A 13,970-nucleotide genomic window follows, 5' to 3' on the forward strand; every position below is an offset into this window, starting at 1 on the left:
TGTACTGATCATAGTGAAAAGATTAGTTTAAAACATGTCACTTATATTGATAATTAGGACAGATATGCTCAATATATCAAAAGATTTCCTTCTTCCCAAAGTGCAAATGAAAGTGTACCATTTCCCTTTACATTCATGTGTATTATCCCTGTGCTGCTTATGATAATACTCCCCTTTATCAACCATTTAAAATTCCTATGTAAGAAAAACAGCCTTTTACTGAGCGTATGTTCTTCACTGTGTTGAATCTGTCGTTTTGTTTCCTAGGACCCAGATTGTCTTTGCTTAAAGCTTTTGCCTGTTAACTGCAAACCAGAAGCTTCTGTGATGGGTTTCTTTTCTTTACTCACTTTGACTGCCATCGTGCTAATATTTTGCACCATCTATTCAACCTTAATTTCAGGTCCTCACACTACAGCTGCCTCCATATTCGTTTGCAGGATTGCTCCATGGACCCCTTTGTGTATAAGAAACCAATGCCGAGGGTGCAAGTGTGGCCTGCTCACAAGCATCTTTCATGCTTCCTGACCTTATGCCTGACATTCCCAAGTCAGTTCCTCAGTTCTGTACTGCCTTAAAATGCCGTGTTAGTGTTGGGTTTGCCATGGTCTAGGTTTGGATGAGGGGAGGCTGCTTTCTGTGGGTTTGCTAGTGACAAATGAAGCATTTAGCCATGTAGGGGTGCACTGAAGTCTGAGAGTTCATGCAGAATGGAATATTATCCAGAGAAATATTGGTATTTATGAGAACGAGGTTAGGATACTATCACAACGGTAAAACAGCACATTTCTAAACAACTGCCTAGTTTTGATGTTTGACTGGAAAATGTATGAAGAGTAAAGTCAAATTGCAAAAGTAAGAATATTTTAGTTAGCCATAATGATGTTTTGTTCTCCCGGAAGTTTTGTGATATATATCTCAATATATTATCAGAAGAGATTTCACTGATATTTCTATTATCTAATTACAAGCCAATTTCAAAGGTTTATTTTCTATCATCAGGATCAGCTAGGTAACGCTGAAAGAACAAACTATTTCAGCAGTCCCAGTGGTTTCCTGAAATAATGGTTTCTTTTTTATTTACACTCATTTGGGAGTTGGGGGAAAAGGGGGCTCTGTTCCACCTAGTCACTCAGGGGTCCTAATAGGGAAGAATAACACAGTGGAAACTTGGGCTTGCTTTTGGCTTCAGCCTGGAAGTAACGCACATCATTTTTGTCCACAGCCCATGGTGAGAACAGGTCACCTAGCCCTGCCTATTTGCAAGGGGACAGGGAAGTGTGGTCAAGCACAGGGATATTTGGTGAGCAGTCAAGGTTTCTACAACAGACAGCTCTTGTGGTTACTGAAAATATCTTAGTTCTCTTAACACACATAGAACACACTCAACCCATCTCCAAAGATTCCTTCAGTCACTACATCCGGTTCCACGTTCTCAAGCTCTAGGTTTTAGGTAGCTGTCTTATCTCTACTACATATTCACATGTGATCCTCTTGTTCTGGAGATGTAAACAAAAATAGAAATAATTTGCCACCCCTTCCTCAACATACCCAATAGTAGAAGAGGGACAGAGTAACCACAAAAAAAAAACACTCCCATTCAGAAAGGAAGGATGGAAAGATAGATGGTAGTCACTGAGGCCAGTAATTCTGAAATCACACTGAACAGATGTGGCAAAGACCTCCTACAGTGAGGGTGAGAAGGGTTATTATTATTATTATCATTATTATCATTGCTTAAATCTCTGGGGAAAGATTCCTATTTCTTTGTTCTCCAGGACCCCCGGCACCACAGTCTGAGAGGTTGTTGGCTTTTTTTTTTCCATTATATTCCTTGGCTGCATCCAAAATGAGAATTATAGACTATGTCCTCCTTTGAAATTGAGATTTCAATTGTAATTTAAATTTCTGTTTTACTTGGGTCACAGCAAACATCCAGTTCTTTGAGTAGCAATATGCACTCAAGAAACCACACAACCACATAGTTAAACATTTATAAATTCCAGCATTTATTTCCTCAAAAGGCTAAGAGGCTAAGCAAGCTAAAAAAAAAAAAAAAAAAAAAGTGGGAAATTGAGATTCAGTACAAACTGAATCTCTGAATTAGTCAGTCTTTCCCTGTCTTGACCACTACCAGATGTGTTGAGCTTGTTATCATATCAAGGTTTTTTGGAGAGAGATTCAGGGAGCTAAAATCACGGCTGCTCCATCACTAATGTGGCAGGTCAGATGTTTCTTCCAGCTGGGAGCTGGATGGTATCGATATAACTCGCATTCTATTCATTCAAAGTTACAACATTAAGAGTTGCATCATTAAACTGTATGACCATAGATCGCCATATTTTAATATGTCGTGAGCAAGGTAACCATATGCTTATCAAAGTAGCCCATTTCCTTTGGAGTGACACAAAAATGTTTAACATCAAATTCAGTTCACATCTGGCCAATTTCCCACGTAAGGCAGGTGCAAGCAAGTGATTACAAACAGGACAAAGCCTGCTTGACAATAGGCAGTTTTTCAGTCCACTCTGTTCCCATAGGAGATTGGGGGCCTACGGGTTATTTCAGTTATCCAAGGCTCACAGGCTTTTTTTACTCCAAGTGCATAGTTTCCTTGGACGTGTAATTCTCTGAAGACTTTAGAGGTGCAGTGTCTGTCTGACTTAATCAGTTTCATGTTCCAGCATCCACACTATACTTCTTGGGAGACACAGACTTTAGATTGGCTATATTTATTTGCTTTTTTATCCTCAAACTTCTCTCAATATATTTGAGCCTCTCTAGAGCAGTAAGTGGTGAAGCCAGATCCTTTATCTGACCTTTTCCTTCAGAAATTCTAAACCACTGAGAGGTTTCTAATACCACAAGGCTCACATCCTTAATCTGATTCCTGTCCAAAATATTTGCTTTTAATTGACTTTTCCTCAAATTCTTTCTTAATTTTACCTCTTTCTTTGGGAGCAAAAATGAATTGGTTGTTCCAACATGGCAAGATCTTGGATTTCTGGAAGTCTCCATTTCCTTTTATTTCTACTTATAAAATCATCCATCTTTCTTTTTTCTTTACTATCTTGCAAAATTCATAAAATGATAACCAAGACACACTGCTAACACTGTGTTTTTCACACATGTCTCCATAGAGATGTGAATTCTTTAAGTATGCACTCTTACTCCTAACTTATTGCAGACAACACTTTTAGCAAATATTTTATCACCATGTAACATGGAGTGTTATCTCTCCTACCTTCCATATCAGCCTCCTAACCACATCTTTGTTGCTAACCATTAATTCAACACTACACTATTTTAGTATAATACTTCACTTCCAAAATATAATTAGCTATGCTTCAGTAATAAATAAACCCAAAGATCTCAGAGGTTTAATACAGCAAAGTTTCATTCTCGTGCTGGAGGTTCAAAGCTGGTTGGCAGGGAGATGGGATAAGGGAGAGATAGCGGGGCTCTGCTCTACAAAGTCAGACTCAGGGACGTTCCAGACTCAGGCACTTGGAAAGCCCTGTGACCGGGGAATGGATACATGAGAATGCATACATACTCTTCTTTCCGCCGTGTAGAAGTGACATATCATTTGCCCCAGGGAATCATTTTGCAACATCAAACAGTAAGAGGTACTCAAGATAGGAAATTCTTGACAGAAAGGAAGGCGAAAGTAATTCAACTTGCAGTGATTGCCTGCTATGTTTCAAACAAGAAAGCACAACTGCTGCTATCAGAATTATTACTTCTATGACTTGGAAACAAAAGGACTAAGTAAGTAATCAATATCAGTATGATTGAAGAAAGAGCGTAAGATGTGGAGACAGATGACTGTGATTCAAGTCTCTGCCTCTTACTAGCTCTGGGATCTCAGGTGAATTACGATAATAAACACGTATTTTCTGTCTGAACAATACTCCTTTGAAAGAAGTCCTGTCTCCCCATTATCTAATATTCCTGTCCAGACCATGTCATGAGAAGACAATAAACACTTTGGTTAATCTTTGCTGTAGAGCACCACAGTGCATAAAGCAAGTAGTAGGAAGTGAAGCCCATGAGAGTCTGGAGACCTAAGGAGTTTTATGGGTCCCATTTCCTGTCCCAAGGTTTTGGTTCTTACAACTCTTCCTTCAACTGTCTGAGCCACTGAACTAGCCCATCAAGCTAATTTGAATTGGGTTTCCATCTTTGCTATTAAATACTGTATTTCTACTTAATTTTACTGACTTCCCCAAAATGGTTGACGAGAACTTACTACTCAGACCATAATTTCCCTTTGAGACTTGGTCTTACGAGGAAAGTCTAGCTCCCAGAAAATAGGCTCCCTTAGTGGATACCCAACCCTGGAAGGAGAGAATGAGGAGTAATGCGTTTAACTGGCATTACCCGTACTAGCATTTGCCTCGGAGCCTTCTAACCATTAGCCAGATCGCGTTGGCGAATCCCAACTTTTCCCATGCAAGTCTCTCCCCTTTGTTAGGCAAATATTTGAGTATTAGAAACTATATATCTTAATTCCTATATACCTTATATTCCTATATATTCCTATATATACCTATATATTATACCTAATATATACCTATATATTCCTATATACCTATATATCTTAATTCCAAACTTCTCCAAAATGTAAGTATTTTTTAGAGAGGGGTTCTTCATTCTTCATTATGTCATAATAACTACACTTCATTTACTTTGACAAGTGAGAGCTTATTATAAGCATACACAGTTTATAATAATAATAATAATAACTAAAATTTATTCAGCTTTTTTTTTTTAAGATTTTATTGGGGAAGGGGAACAGGACTTTATTGGGGAACAGTGTGTACTTCTGGGACTTTCCAAGTCAAGTTGTTGTCCTTTCAATCTTAGTTGTGCAGGGCGCAGCTCAGCTCCAGGTCCAGTTGCCATTGCTAGTTGCAGGGGGCGCAGCCCACCATCCCTTGCGGGAGTCAAACCGGCAACCTTGTGGTTGAGAGGATGCACTCCAACCAACTGAGCCATCCGGGAGCTCAGCGGCAGCTCAGCTCAAGGTGCCGTGTTCAATCTTAGTTGCAGGGGGCACAGCCCACCATCCCTTGAGGGACTTGAGGAATTGAACTGGCAACCTTGTGGTTGAGAGCCCACTGGCCCATGTGGGAATTGAACCGGCAGCCTTCGGAATTAGGAGCATGGAGCTCTAACTGCCTGAGCCACCGGGCCAGCCCTCAGCTTTTAATATGTATAAGCAATATAGTAAAGAGTTTACAAGCAGTATGTCATTGAATCCTCATAGCAATCCCACGAAGGGAAATACTTTTATTGCTCCCATTTTACCAAACTGAGTCATAGAGAGTTTAAGACACACCTGAAAAATTATTTGAGTGGCTGGAAGCATAACGCATGTCTCTTTCCAGGCTCAACGCTCTTAACCACTGTTCTATTACACTTAATGAGTTTTACAAGAATTCAGTGACCAGACCTCTTGGGAAACTGAAAGGTATCATGTCTCAATGTTGCTCCTGGGGTATTTTCAGAAGCTATCTTGGCTTCTCCCTCCACTTGCTCTGCTTCTACCAGCTGTTTCTTTCTTCTCCTGTTTAACCTGATGCCTTATGTCTACTGCCATCTCTCTGTGTGTCTTTTCCTACTCTACTTACTGAGATTCTCTGTGTGTGTTGTATTCAAACTTTTGTAGAACCACAGTCTGATTGGCTCATTTAGTCATTATCAAGTGAATAGTGTCTTCTCAAGTAAAATTCTTTCATAGGCAGCATGCTAGGCTGTCCCATGGCTAGTTGCCTTTTGCTCAGGACTAGCCCTGTTCTAATTGGTTGTGGCCAACGTGATGGTGGGGAAACAATTGTAAGGGACACTTAATGGACCAATAGACACTTTTCTCAAAAAGTAACATGAGAAATATTCAGAACTTCATGGCTTGTAGGTCATTTGTTGCTACACGTTCATAAACATCTTTGCAGGTTTTCGTGACTGAAATAGGTATGCCAGTCACTTGGCAAGTTTCCCAGGGTCTGAGATGTAAGATCAGTATATTTTTGTGGGTGGAATGTCAGAAATGACCTGGAATCAGAAGGGCAGGTTGAGATTACAGGGCATCAACGGCTACTTTGAAGAGACAGGATACAATGAGAGGATCTTGGCCATGGATGGAGGAGGGATGGAATAGGAAGTATAGCAAAAAAACACACAAAGGGGTAAACTGGTAAATAGAAGGATACTGCCCTGTATCACTGTTTAGGTTAATAACAAAGTACCACAAACTGGATGGTGTAAGCAACAGAAATTTATTTTCCCCCGCTCTGGAGGCTAGAAATCAAGACCAAGATGTCTGCAAGTTTGGTTCCTAGTAAGGCCTCCGTCCTTGGCTGCAGACAACTGCCTTCGTGCTATGTTCTCACATGGCCTCTCTCTGTCCGTGCACACTCCTAGTGTCTTTTCTTCTTCTTATAAGGAGACCAATCCTATTGGATCAAGGTCCCACCCTTATGACTTCATTTAACCTTAATTATCTCCTTAAAGGCCATATCTCCAAATATAGTCGCCATGGGGTTAGAGTTTTAACATATGAATTGTGGGGGGAGGAGGGTTGCACAGTTCCGTTGGTAACTCCCAAACTCTTTCCCTTACCCTTTGGGTCATGAACAGCCCTGTACTCATCCTCCTCATTCTTACACAGTTCAACAATTCATGTTGTATTTCAGCATACTTCATTTTAGTGCTGAAGGAAGGACCACCTACCTATCTTTGGTGTTTTCTGGAAATTTTTTATAGTAATGTTGTTGATTCTGTGCAAGAGAAAGAAACTGTGTAGAATAAATGTACTAATCCAAGTCTCTGGGTATAATTTTGGGAGCCTTTTTCATTGTAACCAAGATTGTAAAGCACATGCATTTCTCTAGTGAGGTTTAATGCCATTTGAAGATGACTATGAAATGCACACGTGCACATTAATAAGCAAATAACTGCTCATGAGGGCTAAAGTATTTTAAAGTGTGTGATAAAAATGCTTTAAAATTTTAATTATTTTTCGAGCTGTTTTATTTGCAAAAGGGGGCTTCATTGCCACTAATGAAGCAAAGGCCCAGGGAAATTCGTATCTAGTTTCTTTTTAAAAAATATAAAGTATTTTTACTTTAAAATATGTGATATTTGTCAATTCAGATATGTTCATTTATGTTACTATGTTATGATATGTTACTATGTTAATTTATTTTTTTATTTTAATATAAAACTCATGATAACATAGCTCTTCAATACCAAAGGTCAACAGTATGATTTCAAAAATTGGATTTGTCACAAATTGTATATCATTTTGAGTTCCAAAAGAAATTTTCTGTTTAATACTAGGGACAAACTTTAGCAAGTATGTATTTAATTAGGTTCATTACCTGTTTAACACATTTAAAGTATTTATTTAACTAAAAAATTAATTATGTTTCTCCCATGCTTTGAATAATATTAGTAATGTGTACAGAAAACATTGACGTATGCTGAGTTTTTATCCTGTTTAAAAGAGGATATTTAAAATTCACTCTTGTCTTCTACTCATGTAATGTTATGCCTCCATGACAAATACTATTATGCTAGATGAGGCCTCATTTCTTCTAATGGAAATTAATCAAAATTATTGCTATTATTTCTGAAATTCACATTACTCTTGCCAAAAATTTCATGGAGATCCTGAACCTAGGTAAAATATCTACTAGGTTTTATACTCAATATGTTTAACATGTATATTATATACATATATTTCATAAATAAATAACCAACCAATTAGACATCCGACTGACATGTGTATCTTATGGGACTGATCATTTGAATTTATGTTCTTGTGATACAATTAAAGTTTACATCCTTCCAACCCCCTTAAACTTTCAGTGGATACCACAATAGGGGATCAGAGGGAAAGTTATGGCTTGGGAAATTAGTGCTACAAATAGGTTCTAAATGGATTCCAGCCACTGTGAGTTCTTCTTTCTGCAAAATTGGAATACTTGTGGAATTATTTTTGCAGATCTTTTCAGCAACTATAAGAGTTTGGTTTCTGAATCTGCAACTTGCAAGTCCTTCCTCTGGGACACCATTAAAAAAAATGAGTAGTCTTTGGCAATAGGAGAGGCGTAAAGTGAAAGGTGGAGAGGCACAGAGTCTTTGCATGAAGATCTGGGAGAGATGAGGAAGCTAAGGCACATCTGGGCCAAGAGTTGCCCCAGCCAATGGGAAGCTGGAACCAGGAGGCAGAAGCAGAGCTGGCTTTAGTAAGGACCTTGACATGTAGTCATTGCAGGCAAAGCTGGGTCGTTAGGAGGTGGGAGACTAGGGTTAGGAAATACAATTCAGGTTTTCTCAAACCTCAAGTTTTCCCATCCTAAAGGTAATCTGTGTGACCTGCATCATTAATTCTAAAAACATAGGGTCACCAGCCTCCTATGTTGCAAAACAGTTAACTATTTCTCCCCAAATCTTGTCAGTAGGAAGTCCCCTCTCCCCCCATAATGTCCACAAACCCCAGAGCCTAACCCAGTCCAAAGGGAAGGTGTGGGCCTCCACATGAAGACAGCTACAGTGCAGTCTGATGGGTGCATTCCTGCCAGTGTTTCCCACAGAAATATGCTGTTTCTGGGAACCTATCCTACACAGGTGGTGCCAGTCCTGTCGGTGAGGATGCCTGACCCATTACTGCTGCCTCTGTCCCAAGCTCGGGCTATCAGTGCTCTAGAGCTCAGCACCAGCCTGGCCCAGAGATCCGGGAGCATGGGAAGAGAAAGGTGACAACTATGCTTAGGGTCCAGGGGATAGCCACCCTCAGTGGCTGGAATCCAGGATGATTTGCTCTTCTGAGGGAGACCCACTAAGTCATTCCAAGGGGCTCAGTCTTAAACTTGCATGGGCTGGAGGGGGAAAGTTGCCTTTATTGATTTCAAGGCTCCCGTTTCAACTGAAAAAGAGAGAAGAAAAGAGAAAAAGGATATATAGAGGGTGCCAAAAAAGGTATACACATTTTAAGAAAGAAAAAAACAGCGTTAAAAGTGTAATACTCAATATATACCAATAACAAAAGATGAATACAAGTCACGTTTGACTTCTGCAATGACAAGAGGTGCTCAAAGTGGTTACCATCAACCTCCAGACACTTCTGATTACAGCGACCTACTGCTTACGCAACGTTGTCCAAAGTGTCCACTTGTATATATATATTTTTGGCACCTCCAGTATATATCTCCGATAACATCCAGCAACACATTTAACCAAATTGGTTTGTGTTACTAATATTACCAGAGAATTTAGGAAGCTGTATCCAACACCTCCAAGTTATAAAATCAGACAAATTTTGAACATCTGCTTTGAAGACAGGACATAGGAAAAACACTTAAAAAAGGAAACAAACTTACAAGGACCTTTTTCAAATTGTCGAGGAAGTTGAGCCAACACATTTTCTAGCCATCCAAGACTGATAAATGGAAATTGGTATTATAGTACATGTGATTGCTATTTAAAGAAGTGTAAAATGGCAGAGTGTTTCCTTTGTTTACTGAGTTGTCTTTATTGCTTTGCTTAGGGGATGTAAATAAAAGGTTTCATGAGAGGAGAAGCCATCTGTTTTTGCACCACTATGACTATCAATATTAGTTGAATGAATGAGTTTACTTGAGACCTGAGTAATTCCCTCTAATTCTGTTTTCCCCATAAGACCTTGTTTTCCCCCACATGGAGTTGTGAAGAACAAAAGAGGCAGTATACGTAAAGTACCTAGCAGGTGCTAACACTAATGGGAGCTGAAGGTAGTAACTGAGCAAAGAGAGAGCCCTCCTCACCCTCACCCTGGATCCCCTCTTCTACATTCACCCTTGGCTCTGTCCTGTGTCATGAGGCGACTCATAGACATGTGTGAGGACATTCCACACAATCAAGCCCATCCAGCCTCACCCTCAACCAAGAGCACAGGCATGCTCAGGAAGCAGGACCTTCAGAAGAGGTCCACACAAGCCCCAGATGCAGGTTTGGGGTCCATGAGGGCAAGGGATTCTTGCATCCTGTGCACTTGGAACAATGGGAGGGTGATGCAGACTCTGGGTGGACATGCTCTGGGGCACCATGAGCCCCTCATCCCATGAGGATGGTATGCATGTGTACCATACCACATGCAATTATTACCCAGCTCTAAAGGAAGTGCTGGTGCTTGGAAAATGCTTGGTACATAGTAAGTGCCATGTCAAGGGGTGGGGGTGGGGAGTGGGTACTCCTACGTCAGCAAGACCTGACTCCAATCAGATTGAATAGATCAACATATATAAAGTAAAAGGACATATAAGAAACAGAGAATGTGAAAGGCAAATCAGTATGGCCACAGGTCACCCAGACATCAGTGGCAAACATCAGTGGCAAAGGGTAAAGAATAGGACACCAGAAGAAAGAGAGAGAACTTGACATGGGACAGAGCGAATATCAGAGGTGGGGGTAGCCATTCTGCCCTCTGATCAACTTAGGACTTTGGACTGAAACCGACTTCCCTTCTCCAGATGGCACCATCCATCCAACTCAAACATTGTGTCTCTTTTCTGTGTTTTTATACATTAACTAAAACTTGGATTTGGGGGAAAAAAGCAGAACCCTATTATCTTGTGTGGATTTATTTATTCAGTTTTTCTTCCAATAATATCACATGGACTTACGTCAGGTACCAAGAATACAAAACTGATTTAAGATGTAATCCCTTGTCCTTGAGGTGCATAGAGTCAAATAAGGGAGCTGAATATTGAGCAAATAATTATAGTGCAATCACATAAGTGCTGGATACAGGTATGAAAAAAGGCTGTGAAGCAGAGGACATTTAAAAACTAACAGTCTAGTCCAATTAAGATCTAAAAACAAACAAGAAAATATTGCCAGAAATACAACTTCACCAGTACGTAAATGCAAGGGTTTCTTGAGCAATCTTTCTAACTCATATAAATCTCCTGCTGGGACTGTTTGGGATCACCCTGTAGAAGAGAAAAATGGAGTAAACAAAGGGAAGGGAAAGGAATGCCAAATCCACTGATAGTATAGAGACTAAGAGATAGGAAGGGAAGTGACTGAAAACAGAATGCAAACAAATGTGGATGCATACCGATGGCACTGCTTGGACCAAGAATAATGCGAAAGTGTTTTGTTTTGTTTTGGTTTTTTCCCAGTGGTAAAGTGATTTTATTTTCTAAAAGGAAATTATATTCCTTACTATGACGAATTTTTATTAGGCAAAATCCAACTCAATCCAATTTTTCCCTTAAACAGTGATTAACACATATGTATTTGCTCAGCAAAATGTACTTTAAATGAAACAGAGTATGTTTGCATGCATGCATATTATTTATGTGTATTATCTCATACTGAGTTGTGATAAGTGAGGGGCGGAAACCTTTTGGTTTCACCTACATATAAAAATTTTTTTTATTGTAACCAAAATATCAAAATGCTACTGTAACAAACTGCACTATTATGAAAATGAATATTCTAAATGTCAATCGCTTGCTCATGTTTAGCTTGAGGGAGCTATGCTCATGTAGTATGACAGTATATGCTTTCCAAACCAAATCATCTTCATTTGAAAATAATCCTTAAAATGTCCAGCATATTCTCAACATATATATATATACATACAGTTGACAAATTTACATATACATTTTTCAAAGCATTCCCTACCCTGATGCGAGAGTGTTTTCATTACCAGTGTGGATTTTATCCTTCCTTCTGTGGGAACCTTCCCTAATTGTTAATGGCTTTTTCCAAATATCTTAGGAAACCACAAGAATTATGTTCTCTTAATGAATATTTAGCTGTGAGCCAAGAAGTGTGAGGAATCCAGAATTCCCCAAACCAAAACTTTCTTTTTTCCCTTCTATGCAGTTGTGGCCCTCAATTACCCCATTAATGGCAACTTAAAGGAAGAAATATCACTGTCTCTTATGGCAAGCCAACGATCTGTTTGAAATGAAGTCAGGTTGACATAAAGAAATCTTACATGAGTAACATGATGGCTAAGAGAAAATAATTTCTGAGCATATCATAGGTTTATGTTTTATTCATTTTAATTCAGTGGTTTGTTCTTTCGAGGGATCAATGGCACATTAAAGGCAAGCACCTTCTAGAGGTTTATTTGGAAATTGTGAACAAAAAAAGAAACGCCGTAATTTAATCACTTTTTGCTGGCTGCTCCCTTCATTGTGGAAAACAAAGTAAACCCAACGAGTGGGGCAGGGGAACGTTGAACACAAGACTCAAAACCCAACTTTCTTCCTCAGCTTGGTCAAATTACTCAGCCTCCTGAACTACACTTCTTTTTTATAACTCCTTCTTCTAAAATACTTCTGTGATTTCATAAAAGCATAAAATATTGTATTAATGACCTGCATTAATCTCTCAGAGAAATATATCCATGAATGAAGTGGAAAGGACTCAGGGGGAGAATCAGGATACCTGTGAGGGGAACGACGTACCAGACACGTTGCCCATCAGTTCCCTTGAACAAATCATTTACCTCACAGTTTTCTCATTTCCTTACTGGAAATACTGGGTCACAGAGTAAAATGCATTTAGATGCCAGGCAGGTAATGTAAATCCGTGAATGGGCTCAATGGTCAGGTGATGATAATGGTGGATAGCATGGTGGATGGAAGATTGGTTTGCCTTTCCTAAAGGCATTCGAAACCAAAGTCAAAGAAATAAAAACAATCTGTGGACCAGATGAAGCCTGGACGTTTCCTATTTGCAATCTCTGGGTTACATAATATTTCTCTCCCTCCTCAGTCCTCATAATTCTGTAGTCTTTGTTTCCTTGGCTTGAGGTCAACTTTCTGGGCATCTGAGCTATCTTAATCGTAAATCAGGCACCTTTGAAAACTTCATTAATTCTTTGTACTATTAGAGAGCCCTCCCATAAATTACTTATTTGGTTGCACTCCTTACCTATTACTCAGTGATTGCAGTCTTTAAAGCTGTCTGACAACCCTATTTGTACTTGGAGAAATGAACAGTCTGTAATATGAATTATGAAGACATAAGAGACTACAAGTGTTAATCAATTTAAGAAAGCAGCACCAAATTTTAAGCAATTTCATCTGGAGAAAAAGGATGTGTTTTAAATCAGATTTAAGCCACCCAAGTTTAAAAATTACCAGTGATTGTATAATCCTTTGCCATGACATATCTTTAATATGGAGATAAATTCTTGGGGCCAGGAAATCAATTACCGTGTGACAAAAGAAGGGAGTAGCAATTTTCTTGCCTCTATGAAAACATCTCCAAATCACTGCATGTTAAAAGACACTAGGTAAGGCAGCCGGATGGTTCAGTTGGTTAGAGTGCGAGCTCTGAACAACAGGGTTGCCAGTTCAATTCCCACATGGGAGGGTGGGCTGCCCCCACTACAACTAAAGATTGAAAACGGTGACTGGACTTGGAGCTGAACTGCGCCCTCCACAACTAGATTGAAGGACAACGACTTAGAGCTGATGGGCCCTGGAGAAACACACTGTTCCCCAATATTCCCCAACAAAACTTAAAAAAAAAGACAATCAAGTACAAATGGTAATGAGCTCACTAATCAGAATTTGGTTATGACAGAGGAGGAAAAGAAAGCAACAAGAGAAAAATTTAAAGGAATTAAGTATGCTCTTGATCAAATGATCCATTGCAGTAGAGAAATGACATTATCAATAACCGTCAAGAAGATTAAACTCTGGGAAATAGACCTAATTTCCTCTGGAATCAGTAGGTACATGTAGCAGTAATTCAGGGAACATAAAGTCAAAGAATTCTTAATCTAATCTCAGTCAATGGCAACAAGGTAAAATATATTCCTTAAAACAGCATTACAAGAATGGATATTACACCATTTTTTTAATCATTCATTGGCTCTTAGCACAACACTAGGCACAAAGAAAGTGCTCAATACATTGTTGTTGGTTGTCTGGCATCATATGAAACATTTAAAA

The sequence above is a fragment of the Rhinolophus ferrumequinum genome, chromosome 14, assembly GCF_004115265.2.
Source record: "Rhinolophus ferrumequinum isolate MPI-CBG mRhiFer1 chromosome 14, mRhiFer1_v1.p, whole genome shotgun sequence".
NCBI lineage: Eukaryota > Metazoa > Chordata > Mammalia > Chiroptera > Rhinolophidae > Rhinolophus > Rhinolophus ferrumequinum.